Source organism: Melanostigma gelatinosum (genome assembly GCF_949748355.1).
Source record: "Melanostigma gelatinosum genome assembly, chromosome: 18".
In the NCBI taxonomy this organism is placed as follows: Eukaryota; Metazoa; Chordata; class Actinopteri; order Perciformes; family Zoarcidae; genus Melanostigma; species Melanostigma gelatinosum.
In genome coordinates, this window is record NC_136651.1 from 9841757 (window position 1) to 9857777 (window position 16021).

At 44.2% G+C, this 16021-nt stretch overlaps 1 protein-coding gene across 1 annotated transcript in view; it reads right to left on the bottom strand.

The window, feature by feature from the left end:
* Window positions 1-15773, bottom strand: part of LOC306792192 (bone morphogenetic protein receptor type-1B-like) — a 43515-nt gene extending 27742 nt beyond the window's left edge. Inside the window, exons 1-3 of the mRNA XM_079289231.1 lie at window positions 15661-15773; window positions 12468-12535; window positions 10238-10401 (exon numbers count right to left, since the gene is read on the bottom strand). The gene's annotated coding sequence lies outside the window, so the exon portion shown is untranslated. The remainder of the gene's footprint in view (window positions 1-10237; window positions 10402-12467; window positions 12536-15660) is intronic.
* Window positions 15774-16021: the final 248 nt, after the last annotated feature.

Consider the following 16021-nt stretch of genomic DNA (forward strand, 5'->3'; position numbering starts at 1 on the left):
TGGTCAACACTGCAGGCCAAGAAGCATCGCATGCTTCACAACAACAAAATGCCTGCAGTCAGCAGCAGACACGAGTAAAAGCCATCCAGACTCCACGGAAAAGTGTTGATTTTTAGAAAATGATTGTATTCGGTTGTTTTCTGCTCTCTTGACTTGGTGGGCTATTGGCTGTGAAGACTGGAAACCTGTTGGCAGAAGCATCTCATTAGACCGTTTCCATATTCAAACCTTCTGCTCTCCTCATGCACTTCTGGAACATACAACAGCAATAACAAGTCTTGGTTATTGGGGTCCTGCTTTTACAATTCAAGCTATGGCTTGAGCTACAGTGCACATAAAGGTACAACATCAATGGGGCAGGAATAAAATGTATGGAAACAGAGCGTGAAGACCATTTAACAGCCAAGTCAACCGTGTTGGAGCTGCACAGAGAACATATTATTGTTGCTGTGAATTCCACATACAGTGCTCTGTTTAAGTTGAGAGCAAGAATCATGAATCTACAGCCGGTGTGTTGTGAATCCACTGCCGTATGGTAAGAAAACGTCACAGCTCAAGAAATATGAACTGAACTTCTGAGGACAAGTCTTTAGCTGCGTCACGCTGTACGCTGGCTACACACAAACAAGTCAATAATGCAGTGCAGGAAGGCCTGTTCAAAATGTAAACACTGGAAGTGCTGTTTGTATATTAATCATAACTGTTTCTTTTGCACAGCTTAGAGCATCGTTGCACCGAGTCAGGCAGCCGGGTGCACTGTGATTAAATGCTCATTAGAACGTTCACTTTTTCCTTTCCTTTGCAATAAAACAAGCTCTCGTTCGACCACATTTGCCAGGTGCCTTCTCAGTCTGTCTTATTCTTACAGATCTGAATACATTTTACACCCTTATTATGTTTGTCAATTTAAGGGGACTTCGACCTGATTCTTACCTGATCTGACAAGCACAATAAATCAGTGCACCTTCCAATAATATTTAGAGTTCACCGCAGCCTCCACGGTCAGTGTAATTAATGGCGCCACGGGTCCTGCGAGAGTGGCACCAGCTGCTTGTTATGTCTCGTCACCAGTCCCACTCTCTTTGACACTTTCGGCCGCGTCCCTCTCTTCCGATGCCAAGAATACCGCTGGAGTATATACTGCTGGGTCTGAGGACTCTTTGTGCCCACCCTCAGAGAACAAACACTGTTAAAGCCTCGACAACGTGCCCCTTTGCCCATCCCCAGAGTGCAGGCAGTGCCAGCGTCTGTAACTCGAGGACAGAGAGCAAAACAGCTGCTCCCCGTCTATCCTGCATCTGCCACAACTGTGATCTCATGGAACAAAGCGAGAATGCAACCACACGTTTTCGGCTGGGTGTTCAGTCACACTCCAGCCATTGTCCTCTCTCTCTCTCTCTCTCACACGCTCTCTCTCTACCTTTTCTTCTTCTGTCACACTAATACACACCAAGATGCAGAGCATAGATATTCATCTGACATCGTCATTGCACCAATTGATTTTTTTTCTTTTACGTATTTGTCTTGGCTGTATTGTGAGACCTGGATGCTTTCATGACAGATATTCATCCTGTAAAGCAGCGGTGCAGCCCAGTTGGTCGCCAAGGCCAAGTTGTACAAACTGATTGTGACACACAGATACAACAATGGTTGCAGCAGAGGGTGAGATATACAGACTGTACACATCAGACAGAGTCCATTTGTTCATGAAGCATGCAGTAAAAGCCATCTATCGATATCTACTGATCATTAGTAGCATTTCTGTGTCTTTAGCTGACCCTCTGCCAAAAAGAGTTCAATTCCTTTCATTCCGAAAGTTGAAGCTTATGCAGCGTGGGTCCATGGAAAGTACAACAAACAGAAATATACCCTCGTTTCTCAGGGTAGTCCTGATCCAACATTACTTGACTGTAAATGATACTTCAAGAACGCAAGTTGTGATGTTTTTTTTTGTTGTTTCATTTCTGCTTTTACTCCTGGCTGGCTATTTTTTTTTTAAGTACCGGTAGCTGACTTCTCCCTCTAGTGCAGTTGAGTTTGATTAGGATATGCCTTCAGTGTGTTAGTCAGCAGCAGTGAAATGTCCACACAGGCTTTACGTACAACGAGCTAAGAATGCACAGACTTCTGGGACTGACATTTAAAATTGTAAAACAACATTCTGGACCCATCATAACGACTCCTCTATGAGACATTAAGTCTGCCACTAATTGGCCTTGGTCTGCATTCCCTTCTATAGTTAGATGTGGCATGCAGCCAGTGGTTGTGTGCATGTAGGTATGGCAGAGTGTCCGTCCATCAGACAGCCCATCTAGAAAGGATCATCAGTCACATATTCACACAAAACGTCTTGGCAGAGATAAGAAAACTGAATTAAGTTTGGAAAGGGTGACTTGAAGACGCCTCAGTTTTGGTTGCATGCATGTGTGTGTGTGTGTGTGTGTGTGTGTGTGTGTGTGTGTGTGTGTGTGTGTGTGCGTGCGTGTGTGTGTGTGTGTTCTGAGCTGATCCAGTGGCTGCCATCACACGGTGTGTCCATGCGGGGAGTGGAAAAATAAAACGGAGGAAAGCTGAGCCACGTTGCTTACTTGACATCACAGCGGAGGAGGTTGACTTTGCAGGCTTGAGTGACTTTAAATAACTAAAACAGATGATTGACAGAATGACTGACACTTATGGAGAGTTCGCTCTGCGCAGCCTCCCAATACACCACAAGCCATACGGTCTATTTTTATGCTTTGCATGGTGTTAGAAGGAAGAGGTCCCGTTCAAAGAATTCCGGCTTCATTGCTTTGGTGGTTTTTAAAATGTTCACAAAACAAACGTGGGCATTGTCCTCGATTTCTGACTTCTGTTCTGAATCATTCTGTTTTGCAGAGATAAAGTCACTTTTAAAAACAGACTGGCCAGAAAGCTTTTAATGTGGCTCTGGCCACTGCATTTTCATCACAAAAATCACACGGAAAATGCAAACCTTACACGCAATAATACATACAGCATGTCATCTGTCTTCCAGACAGCAGTGTTAGCTCCCTTTCCTGAGAACAAGGGGAACTAAAAATGTGAGCAGTCCCACACACACTGAATACACCCAAATAAAACGCACACACACACACACTCAGGAAAAATAATTGACAAAACAGTGTTTATTAATTGACAACATAAGCTTCTTAAACATACAATCCACCCCAACAGATTGCAATGAAGCCACATTATTCTTTTTACTCAGCTAATTACAGTACATTTGCGCTCCGACATCAACACCGACAAACTATCTACAAGAGAGGAACACACATCTGCCTCATCTGTCGACACATTATAACTGAGCCAATAACAAACTCTGAGCTCACAGCGAGGTGGCAGAGAGGTCAGTCAACTGTGTATGTATGTGTCTGAGCAGAGAGAATGAGTGTCTATTCACAGTGTGGCTCTGCTCTCCAGGTCTACGCTCAGGCCCCCCCCCCCCCGACCCCCCCGACCCCCTGGGAAACCGAAGCCACAGCGGGCAACCTGAAACCCCATGATGTCATCCTCAGAGAGCACGGGGCTACCGGCAGTCAGTGAGAAAATGTACAAAACCCAAAGTCAACATCACACAATTACTGGGGTTAATTGCATTTACAGTTGAGCAGCTGTGGAGGATTACGGGGCTCGCCGATAAAGTACGGCGCATGTCTCGGGAGAGGCTAAGAGTCCTCGCTCGGGAGGTTTGTGAGAGGAAAGTTAAATTGACATCTTAACTAAAGATTCCACACTGGCCCTGTCTGATCTGAGTGATGAAGTAAAACAAGGATCCAAGTCTGCAGGTTATAATTCTAACCTACAATAAGACTTTCACTGATACACATATAGCTCCAACCACAAAGGAGGAACTGATCAGCAAGATTACAAAGCTCTAAACTGCACATTATTGGCTTTCCATGGCACATAATTGCCAATAATAAGAAGAGATAGTTATTTTTTATGATTAATACCGACTGTATGTTGTGACGACCCCTCCCTTCCACCAGGGGTCTGCGTCTGTTTCTTCTCAGGTTGTCTTGCAGGATGTTGATCGGCAGCTAACGAGCCCCACCCTGCTGGGTTGGTCCCAGCTATAAAGGCTGCCCCTCTTCTTTGGCTGGGTTCCTCTCTGACTCCTGTGTGGAGGACCTGGCTGGCTGCTGCCTTGTTCTGAGTGTTTATTTAGTTAGCTGGACTTTAAATAAATGTCTATTTATTACTTCTATAACTCGTCTTGTCTCCCCCATGTTACGACTTTTTGAGCCGGGTCGTGACAATGTGTACCTATTTTGCTGTGATACATCAACATTAACCTGGTTAAGGTTAATACATACAATTGTACTTGGAGGTGTTGGAGACTTCTCTAAAAGACTCACTGAATGACCATGAAACTATTGCCATATTGCAGAAAAGTTGCCGTAGTTGTTGCTTTCTAAAACAAAATCAGATGATCACATTGATTTGTATGAATGCTTCTTTTTTTCCAATACATAGGGTCAGATATGTCATCACATGCTATCCATGATGAATGGCCATTTCCTCCCACTCTAAAGGTTCTTCTAAAAGGACTTCTGTTCCTGTTAAGCTCTATCTTAGTGCTGGTGTGCAGGGCTACAATGCCCTTTACTCTGCAGGACCCAACACACAGGTATGAAACTTGGATCCTAAATCTAATCTAAGACTCTATATTCCTATCAGCTCCACAGGTATCATTCATTCACTACAATCTCCTTTATATCTCTTTTTATGCAGCTACATGGGCATTCCTGCTGACATAGCCTTACAATAACTTTCATTTCTCCAGGTTTTCCATTGGTTACATGATTATTGAATCTACTGTGAGGTCACTATGGCTTTCATTACCTTGCTCTTGGTAGCTTTGAATACACGTTCTCTTATATACTGTTGCATCATTCTAAATGATGTGAACTATAGAGCGGCTATAGCAGAGCAATCCTGCAGGACAACCTAAAATCAGCTTTGAAATGTAACCCTGTGACCCTGCATTCTCTCTTAACATGCTCATGATTAATGCCAGCATGCTGCACGAGGAACATTTTGGAACCTCTTTCTTAAATGCTTTTGGCTGACTGAGAACTGGGTAAAGCGTCACTCGAATGACGATCTTCTTCGGTACGTTTATCATCTTTTAGAGCACGCTGATCAGCAGCTTTGACTCTCGTATCATCTGTTGAGCTTCCATCTGAAGGTTCTGTGTGAAAGAATGTAAACAGTCCATGGCAAGTATTTATAGTATCATTATGCTTCCTGTTTGTTTTTGCCATCTGTGGTTCTTGGCCTTCAGGATGAAGCAATTATTGTTAATTTGTTCTTTGTGTTTCACAGCAGGAAACATGCATTTGATTGACAATTGACCACTGGGGGCAATTTTATAGTTGCCTGACTGACAAAGCACACTTGTACTCGATAAATTGGGGGTTACACATGACCCATTCTTCGATATAAGACAAGTGTGTCAAATTTTCCTCTTCACACGGCGCATTAACCGTGCACCCCCAATGGACAAGCCCTGTGATCAAAGCCTGCCAAATTCCCTGATGACGCTTCTCCTTTTGGGTCCAATGTCAGGATCAGAGAGTGGCGCAGGGAGACAGCGTACTCAGTCAAACAAGCCACATGACACGCATTTGCCATGCTAGATCTATTGCAAAGGCACACATTCATCCTTGTGCATGCAAACATGGACCAAGAGGAGGCCCGCAGACAGCTGTCCTGTCACCCTGTGTCTAATATCAACAGACGGTGGGTGAAGAAACGATTGGACGCAGTGAGACTCATGGGGGGCTGAGAACATCAGGATGGTGATGAACTCCGTTTGTACTCGGTCCACAGTATTAACGTGCGTCTGTGGACAAGAGAATTACGGCCTGCTTGGGTTTCTGCAGAAACATGTCAACTGAAACAATAGATTGAGCAGTTCGAGGACTGCATCTTCAAAGTCTTCCCAAAAGTTGAATTTATCATTTTAAAGACAGACAGTGGTTGCATTTTCATGCACACTAAACTGAATTATAACACATTTTAAGAAATACTTAGAAGAAGAAAGAATTTGTTTGGATAATACGCATATTTGCTTTCTTGCCGAGGGGTAATTGAGATCAATTCCACTTTCATGTCTGTAGTAGGGCCAGGAGAAGATTAGCTTAGCTTAGCATACATACTGAACGCAGAGGGAAACAGCCAGCCTGGCTCTGCACAGGCAGCCACCAGAGAGTCCAGAAAGCATCTTATAGTGCAGTTTAATTGTAATGTTTGCACAGATGTGAGGGTATACCATAATATGATCGTGACACAAATATCTTTTGGGGTAAAATGTCAAGGGGAAAATGTGAAGTTGCAATATATCGTGGTGGGAGACCTCGGGAATCAAGACTCTGTAGCCTGGAAACAGGATTATCAATCAAACGTGCAACCCTCCTAAATATCTGATTCATCAAACTTGTTTCTATTAATGAAGTGTCGAAGGAGGTTGAAAATATTCAGTGTGTCACAAAACAGAGGCAGAAAATAATAGAAAATGTGAAAAAGAGCTTCAAAACCTGCTTCATAACCCACTGAGAGCTCTCAACCACAGGTTAAGAGACTAAAGAAAATGAACAACATTCTTGTATCTCAGCTATTCAGTCCTCTTCCCTTTCCCAGATCCATACACTCAGTAGGCTTCAAATGTGGTGCACTTGACACTGACACACACACACACACACACACACACGCACACACATGCATTGAGTTTGTCATTCCAGACATGTTTACACAGACAAAGTTAGATCTCAGAGCAGAAACCCTGGGGGCTTCGTCTTTGCCAGAGGATCCCCCCCCCCCCTCCTTCTATCCCTCCTTGTCCTTCCGAACCCTGGTTAAGGTTAAATTTTAGGGACTAAACTCCAGCTTGGCCCCTCAGGACTGTCTGTCTCCCGTTGCTATGTTTTTGCTTGGTTTAGGCCAATTTACTGCTTGCAGTATTACCAGTAAACTGTCAAGCCACCATGAGAATATTCCCACAAAACACACATAGGTGGTTTTCAAGATCCGCAGCTTACACCGACACCGAAAACCCGAATAAAACAACACAGAGGACCAATGTGAACACTGCCAACAGGCCTTATTGACAAGTGACGACCATTCGCTTTACAGTGTTGTTGACGCTGGTTTGATGTGATGCCTCATCATCAGTCAGTCTTGAACGCCTTGGATGAATCCCAACCAAACCCAACCCAAGAAGCCGTAGTCAGGTCTGGGCACACAGCCGCCACCGACCCTTCCACACACACACACACACACACACACACACACACAGAGCGGCCAAGAAAGCTCTGCCTCCTCTCTGTCCGAGCCTTTCAGCGCGACTGAGCGCCTCCTGTCTGTGATTGATGACCGGGGGTTCTGCATATTTCTGAAACCGCCGACACGTGTTGGCTCTGTTGGCTGGGAGTTGTCTCTGCTCTATTTAGTTTACATTATTCTTATTATTTCTCTAACCAACCCAGCTGTTGAGTGCATGCATGTGTGTGTGCGAGTGCACATGCACGCCGGCAGGGAGGGGTTTTTCCATGCCTTCAGTTGTCCAGGTATGTGTAATGAAATCTTGAGTTTTGTTTTGAAAACCCTAGGAGTTCCAGTCATTTTCCCCATTTAAGGTTTTTCTCTTAGCTTCCTTCTTCTCCTTTTTCCCCTCTCACCCACTTGTACTCCCATGGAACAATCCACCCAAGGTTTCTCACTGCTGAATTTGCAGCACTTTCAAAAAGTATAATAAACACATGTTTTAAAAAAGGTGGGGAACACCCACCGTCTTGACCACTTTGTGTCCAGAAGCAGAAAACTGTTTTTAATTGTAGAAAAACTGTGTGTCAATGTGTGCAGGCGTGTGTGCTTAAATCAAGCCTTTTTCAGCTCAAACTTGAACCAGGAAACCAATAAAGCCACAAGATGTCAAAAGCCGCTTATCTTCCAATTGCTTGCCAGTGAGAGAAGTGTGCTTTAAACCGCTGCAATCGCTAATTTAACTTGATCTTTACGAGAAGAACAAGACAACTACTGTTGTGTTGTTCAAAGCCGCATTACACAGGTGGAGAAAAGGAATAGCAGCTGTTCACTGACACAAATTCGAGCACGATCATGAAAAAACACATACACACCTTGTAAAGTTTTAGGGAGCGAACACAAACTCTAAAGCAGAGACATGCTTGTGATAAAGGGCTGTTAAAAAAACAACTACTGTAGTTGACTTGAGATGCAGATTAAATATTGTTATCTTATATAATTCACGTGAACATAATGTTCCTCCAATATGAATGCTGAGTTAACGAAAAGCATTACTTACAGGCAAGTCACTCAATTTCACAGCTCCTCATTGAGCCTTTTTTCCTCAAATTGAAATGACGGACACTGAATATGCATGGCCCTCTATGTCGTTCCAGCATATGATGATGTGATTGATGTGTGTTGACAAGCAGAAGAAGGAGCTGGAGCAGCACTTAGACACACAGAGGTGAGCTAAACCAGATATGAAGGCTCCAATCTTTGTCCCTTATGTTCGTCTGATACTCGTCCAACACTGATTAAATGATGGACGGGCATATCGTTTAACATGTCCATCAGCCAAAAGCAATCTGATTTACTTTCACTGTAGGGGTTTATATCAACTGTGTTACGAAACAAGTTTTAAATATATATCTGAAGAAATTCAATAAATAACCTGAATTATATACATAATCATTTTTGTGTGATGACACTTTAAAGCTTCTCGGCAGAAGCTGAGAATCAACTTGGTTGTCGATTTTGAAGGCAAAACCTGCACAGCTCACCCCCAATTTCAGCTACAAAATATACATATTTGAAACACGAGACAATTTAACAGAAGTGTCACCGACCGGTCTCACTCTCATGTGCTCACACACACACACTTGTATACGCAGTCGTTCTAAAAGCACAGAGAAAGCAAATTTCCCGATTATCCATTTTCAATTCTCTGCGAACAGATGTGGTTGGCTGCTTTTGGCTGCGTGAAAAAAAAAAAGGCCAAAAGTAAATATGAGATAAACCAAGAAACCATTTCATCCCCTGAAATTGTTTTGTGATCCTTAAATCCTAATCTGTTTATTCTGGCACGCCAACATGCACTTGTTTGAGGCCATTCATGTGTGACTGCAGCTCAACGTGTGCAGCTACAGAGAGGTAATTAACAGCTGTGTCTGCTCTTGAACACCTGCAATAACAGTCCAGGCTGTAGCAGGTTAGCTACTCTTTCTCCTTCTCTTTTTATTGGAATCCGATCCGGCCTCTCCTCGACGCGAAGCTCTCGGAGCCACCGAAGGGGGCCAGACTTGGAAAGACAAGAAGAGAAGCCGGTCGGTCTCCTATCAGACTGTACAGAAACCGCAACTAAAGATGAAGATAAAGATAAAGACACGTGAGTGATTGGGTGTGGCTCACTCGCTTTCCCCTTTAATGTTGATTTGGAAAGCATGTTTGGACACACATCTATTTGCAGAGTTGCAAATTAATATGACTGTATAAATAAGTGTGGTTTTCCAGCTCTTTCCCACAAGTGAGGCCATCAAGGAAGTCTGTATCCTTCAGGGATGTCATCAGGCCTCCGTACCACATACAAAGCGCAGAATTGAAGTAACTTCATCACAATTACAACACACTGCTACCAAAGTGGGTCATATAAGGCTGAATGTCAGTCACTATAGCGGTATTTATAGCTATAAAAAAAAAAAGGTTCAACCATCTGCACTTTAATATTTTCAGAGTAACACAAGACAACTAATAGAGCTCCAAAGAGGACAAATGATCTCCGCCTCAGGCCAAACTGCAGGAGAACTGGTTAAAAAACAAACCGTTCAAAACGCCACATGGGGAAAGTCTGGAAAATCATGACAACACGTGCCAAAACACTTAACTGCTCCAACAAAGAACAGCAGCTGTCACAAGCTGAAAGTAAGCACCAGGGTGTGGCAGACACCATACAGAAAGCCTGGGGGGGTTTGAGAACTACTCCAAACTGACATGCAAGCTACAGTATCATGACTCGCCTTTTGTTTGCAACAGTAACTAAGTTGATGCAACGTGAAAGTCCTTTTCATGAACCGTTGACATGAGTTTATCACCTGTCACCTGTTTTGGCTGGCTCACTGATCCTACGAGCGCTGCCAAAACCTGACAGGGACTGCGATATGATGTAGTATTGTGTGTGTGTGTGACTCACCTGATATGATCTACGCAAACACAGCTTCTTCTCAAACGTCACTGCAGCATCCTCCTCATCCGCCTCTAGCCACCGGTTTCCAATGGAAAGCTCGTATTTCAGCACATTTCCCTGCAGGCGGCCTCACAGGTACGACTCTTAATGCCCTCTGCCCTCTACCGAATCTAAGGGGAATGCACATATGAAAGCCATTTCACAATCTGTCATCACAAACACAAGGCCGAGCAGCCGGGGGAAACACGAACAAGACAGAAATTGACTTCATCTGTTTCTCCGTCTCCTCTCGCAGTCTGAGTGGCACTCGCTGTCACTTGCTATTTAGCGGACAAGCGTGAGGTTCAATCGCAGAATCAGACGCGGAGCAGAAGAAGGTCCATGGTTTAGATGACGTGCAAGAATTTAGAACAAAGCTTTGCAGATCAGCCTGTTGAAAGATCAAAAACTGTCGAGGGAGATCACGTTGATATGTTTTGAGTCTGGTGAAACACAGAACCCCTTCTTCGCACAGATATAAGGAATAATAAACTTCAAGCAAGTACCACAAAGTATACTCCAGTAACCGTGAGCTAATATTGTGTCAGCAAAAAAACACACCGAGTCACAGCTGGGTACCGCGCTGAACTAACACGGCAAAGAAGTGTTGAATCTCAGACTTTCCCTTTCAGCTGGAACAGGTGACTTTTGTGGGTGGTCTCTCTGACTTGTCTTGTCTTAATAGACCACTAAGTCAGGGCATAATTATGGGCTGACCTCCTGCCTGCTACCTGCTTGTCAGGTATGCATGCGTTACCTGACAATAAGAGACTGTGTGCACACTGTAATATTTGCTGTGTGACTGTAAACATAGTTCTTGAAACATGTGCATAAAAAAACAACCTTCAAACGCAGTCATGATATTTGTATGATATGCTTTTGTTTTCTGTCCATCTTCTGGTTTTCACACGCACGCACGCACACCGACTCACACGCAGCTGTCTTGTATTTGCCAGGATCCAGCCGCAGATGGTGATACAGTGTGAACTTTAACACACGGATTCTTGACATTCCTTACGGGTGTGAGTTACTCTCCAATTCAAACCGGTGGTTGGCCTCGGCCCGCTTCACTTTCCTGCCAGCAGGTCACCGTCACAGAAGGAGTCCGAGCAGGCCTCTCCTAACATGGACAGGCTGCTATTGTCCTCTCTTCGGATCAGTAACTCGACTTATCGCTGCCCGGCATGGGTTTGGCTCCCGGCTGTACACCTCAACCGCTACGTTGGAGCTGTGTCAGCATATTCTGCTGTTTATGATGGGTCTTGTAGTGGCAAGTTCACGGCTTAATGTAAAAGGAATGCTCATTAAATGATGCAGCACGCCTGCTCACTGTTTAAATCAAGGGGCAATAATATGCAGTGTATCCAATTACCAATGATTTATTTGTTCTGCAATGCAATGACTCAAAATGTCACAATATGTATAAAAATATATTTTAATATCTCCATTTGATGTAGTACAGTATTATCGTAAAATAATATTTCTATGCAGGAAAATCTGCTACATAAATGAGATAAAGAGAAAAAAAATTCAATTGTTGGGCATTGTTCGGCAAAAGAAATGTCTCATCTTTCATAAAAACATTCAAGTCCTGCAATGCTGCGGTAAATTGCTCAGGTGAAATCAAAGCTTCCGAGAGTTTCTGAGACGTACTACACTCTATCAGATGTTGATCTCAGTCATTTCCGGCACTCCGGCCGGTAGACGGAGTCTGTGTCTTACCTGATACTTCAGTGGAGAAAACAGGATTATATATAGTCAGTGTGGTGTATTTTACATAGCCATCCACATGCTCAGCAGAAAGTCAATTAGCTTGCCACTTTGGAGGCAAATTGCTGCAGAAAACACACTAACACACGCACACACACACACACACACACACACACACACACACACACACACAAAGCATCAGCCCTGTCAAATACTACTTCTACTGCAGGAGAATCAACACTCAAGTCTATCTTGATCAATACGGCTTTTAGCTTTAGATTTCACTTTCTTCACAATACCACTGGTTTGGAAATCAAGTGAAACCACTCCAAACTACATTTGAAGGGTTTATATTGGACATTTATCAATATGTCTCACTTTTACCATCAAGAAATTGCAGACAAACAAGTGCTTTGTTATTCAATTCATAGGTATTATTACAATGTTGAAAAACAACAGCTATAGATTGCCCGAGAGCTCGACTCACCATCCAAACATAGGATGTCAGAAAGCATCCTGCCACCATCCTGCCCCAGCTCCAGCACTCGTCTTTCTCTGGAAGAAAAGCAAGTCGAGTTATTTAAGGAGCTCATATGTCTGCCATCTACAACTGAAAGGACTGAGACGACATCTCAAGCTCAGGTCACTTCCCCCACTTTGACTTTCACCCAGTCATGCAAAATACCCCTTATCCTCTTCTGTTCCTCGATCTTCAATCATCCCCCACTCATCCTGTACCTCTTTCTCTAATAACAGGATGTCGGCTTTCTCTCACATGGTTGCTGACCTTCCAGGCAAAGAGCAGAGCAGCTTGCAGCTTTAAGTAATTCCTGTTGCCCGCATTTGCCTCTCATCAACGGCTACAGATGAAACGGTGAGCGGGACATCGGTACTTAGCTCTGGCCGCTGAATTAATTGTCAAAGATCCTGTGGAGCCTACAGGTAAGAAGCAGATTATTCCAAAGTGGAACAAGAGAAGCTGCATTACGCCTGTACTTCCTGGCTGATGGGAGCCAGAGTATAGGCACAGCATAACCCTCTCAGTGATCAGTTTATCTGAAAGTAGAAATTCTAACTTGATTTAAATCGAAGAACTTTGGCCACAAAGTGATCGCTCGGACTTTGTCTCCTCCAGAGAGGGACGAGTCTGTCTGGGGGAAAAAGCAAGCACTGGCCTGCATCAACGGCAGCGTCTGCGTTGACAGTTTTGTTGTTGCAAAGAAAATATGACTGTGTGGCTGTGTCTCTCCTTTGGTTTGTATGTGTGTGCGCATTGGAGATACAGTACATTGTGATAGTGTGCGGGGGGGGGGGGGGGGGGGGAGAACAGCCAACCACTGCAGAGATCAGCGAATGAATGATGGAAAAGCCATACTGTACCTGTGGAAAGCCTTAGTATGAGATGTTCCTCTATTAGTGTGTGTGTGTGTGTGTGTGTAGAGGAGAAGAAACTAAAGGAAATGGTCTGGCAGCTGGAAAAGACATAGAGGCTGCCTGGGACTGTGTGTCTCTTGATATACTGTAGTTCCACCATACAATCTGTCTGACAGTCCACAGACTGCTTAAAGCCGGAGTGTTACTTTTCTTTCATTGTCACGCGGACATCTCCTGCAAACCAGAGTGCTCCTCATCATCAAACAATCTTTCAAACTTTCTGGAAACCCCCCCTTCTGACATACTTGGTCATTAGTCCTCAAATACTGCTCCCATTGAGCTTGTTAATATGCACCAAATATATATTCTCTGATTGGCTGGACTCATTTCCTGTAATTATAGAAGGAGGAAACTGGGGTGAAGGGTTGCAGCTTGCTAAGTTTAGCTCGTGGACAAACCCAGACTCCAGTATCCAGGCCAGTATATCTGCCGAGATCATGACTGTTTATTCGTGTGTTTATGTGCATCAGAGAGTTGATGAATAACTCTGAATGAGTGTGTGTATTTGTGCAGGTATGCCCACATGGGCAGCCATTTCTAAGAGGAACTGGTGTCCTCCTGGAAAAGATGTCTTCATATTAAAAATAAAAAATAAAACTTGTTTGGCAGGTTATCAACTGCACATAAACATTCTATAATCCAATGAATTATCTATACACTTGTAGAGTTATTATTCTTCTCTTATGTCAGTTTTTATGATTTTCTGCAGCCATAGTTCCATCAAGCCTATATTTTGGAAATATGTGAAGTCTCATCATCCTTCACTTTTCAACCACGGATAGAAGCCCACAAGTAGAGTAGACAGAACGTGCTGTTCAGTCTCAGCTCGTTCAGGTTTTTCTGGATTACCATAAGCCAACATCATACAGAGGTCTGTGAGGACTCCATGTCACAGGCCTGCCTTCATGCTGGTACTGTAACTTGGCCTATCGTGACGAATGTTGGTACATTTCACACACACAAGTCTGTGGTAGACCACAAAGCGCTGGCTTGCCATGCACCCTCACTTGACATGTCATCCCCATCGTGTAAGCCTAATGACGGGCGTTACTGCTGCCAGGGGCAGAGTCAGGGCAAGGACTGGGTGGTGGTTTGATCGCTCTCTGTGTGTTTAATATTATCCCAAAACACTCACTTAGCTCTGCTTCAATGAGCTTCTCTGTCCCGAGTCACAGGGTGGTTGGTGCATTCAAAAACAACACCGCAGACTTGCATGAGGTGCAGCAGGTCGTTGCACGGCTCTCTCTGCACTCTGAGATGCTGATGTAAACATCAGGACCTCAGTGAGTCACAGACATCAGCTCTGGTTCACAGACGCTCGGTGATCCACTGCAGAGCACAGAGCGGTTTTGTGCCATGCATTCAACAGCCAAATATTGCCATTGACGCCGTGCCACGATACACCGACTGGCGATGGAGTCTTTAGCTCGCTGCCAAACATTAACACAAACAGTGGGATTTTCTTTTCCTGCACTGTATTTAACTCTCACTCTCTACACTGATGAGCATCATCTTAATCTTAATTGACAAGTGAGCACAAGAATCATCAAATCGCATCATAAAGCCGAGGTTTAAAGTTCCATCTTCACCTTGGAAGCAGAAGTTGTGAAAACAATATCACTACAAGGTCCATTTCGTAGCTCTTGGTCGAATTAAGTGATAGAACATGGAAAATGGAAATTAGTCGAATGCATCCGGTGATGAAAACGATGTGATCGAAAGCTCCGGAACAGCTCGTAAATGGACCTTGAGGTGATGACTGTTTCATCCAGCACATCATGAATGTTTCAAAGTCATAAAAAAGCACCAACAACTTATAATCAGATTTCACCCGGACAGACTTTAAAACCACGTTCAGCTCAAGTCAATGTCAATTCATGAAACCTATAAACTCTTATTTTAACGCAATTTAGAAGAGATGTCCTGCCCCAGGCAGGTCAGACGTTAAGACGCACTAAGCAGCGATCAAGGCACCAATTACTGACAAGCATCACCATCATCACAGACTCCCCCAATAACACTGTCCGGAGTCCCGCATCCAGCATCAAACTCAGCGCAGGCAGCAGAATAAGCACTTCGGTTGAATTCTAATGAACAGCAGCACGGACAACAAATCAGGCTTCGGTGCCCTCTGGGTTCACTGAGGAAAGCTCGATAATCACAACCGCAACAGTTCAGCTGCAGCTCACACCGGACTGCTGCTGCTGCTGCTTTTCTTTTTCTTTAAAAGGCAAACGTTTCCTTACCGTCTCCTTCTCGCTTCAAAAGCAGCTCGTCTCGATATGAACGCTGCCCTTGCGCTGTGTTGTTTGAATGTGCGCCTCTGTGTTGCGGCAGAGTTTTCTCAAGTGTTCCACGCGTTATTCGGAGGCTGGTATGTCTCGCTTCGTCATGCGCACAGCTCCCACCTCCGACGTCTTGGAGCAGTGCACGTCAGTACACTCAGCGCTGTTCCTCCAGGTACATTATCGTCACACAACACTCGCATGACTCAATTCACTCAACAATGCTCGTGTGTGTTTCCTGCTGACTTCCAGTCCCCGGAATTGTTATCATGCAAGAAAGAATGCACCAATTGTGTGCGTGTGTTTCTCCTGTCCCGATGGA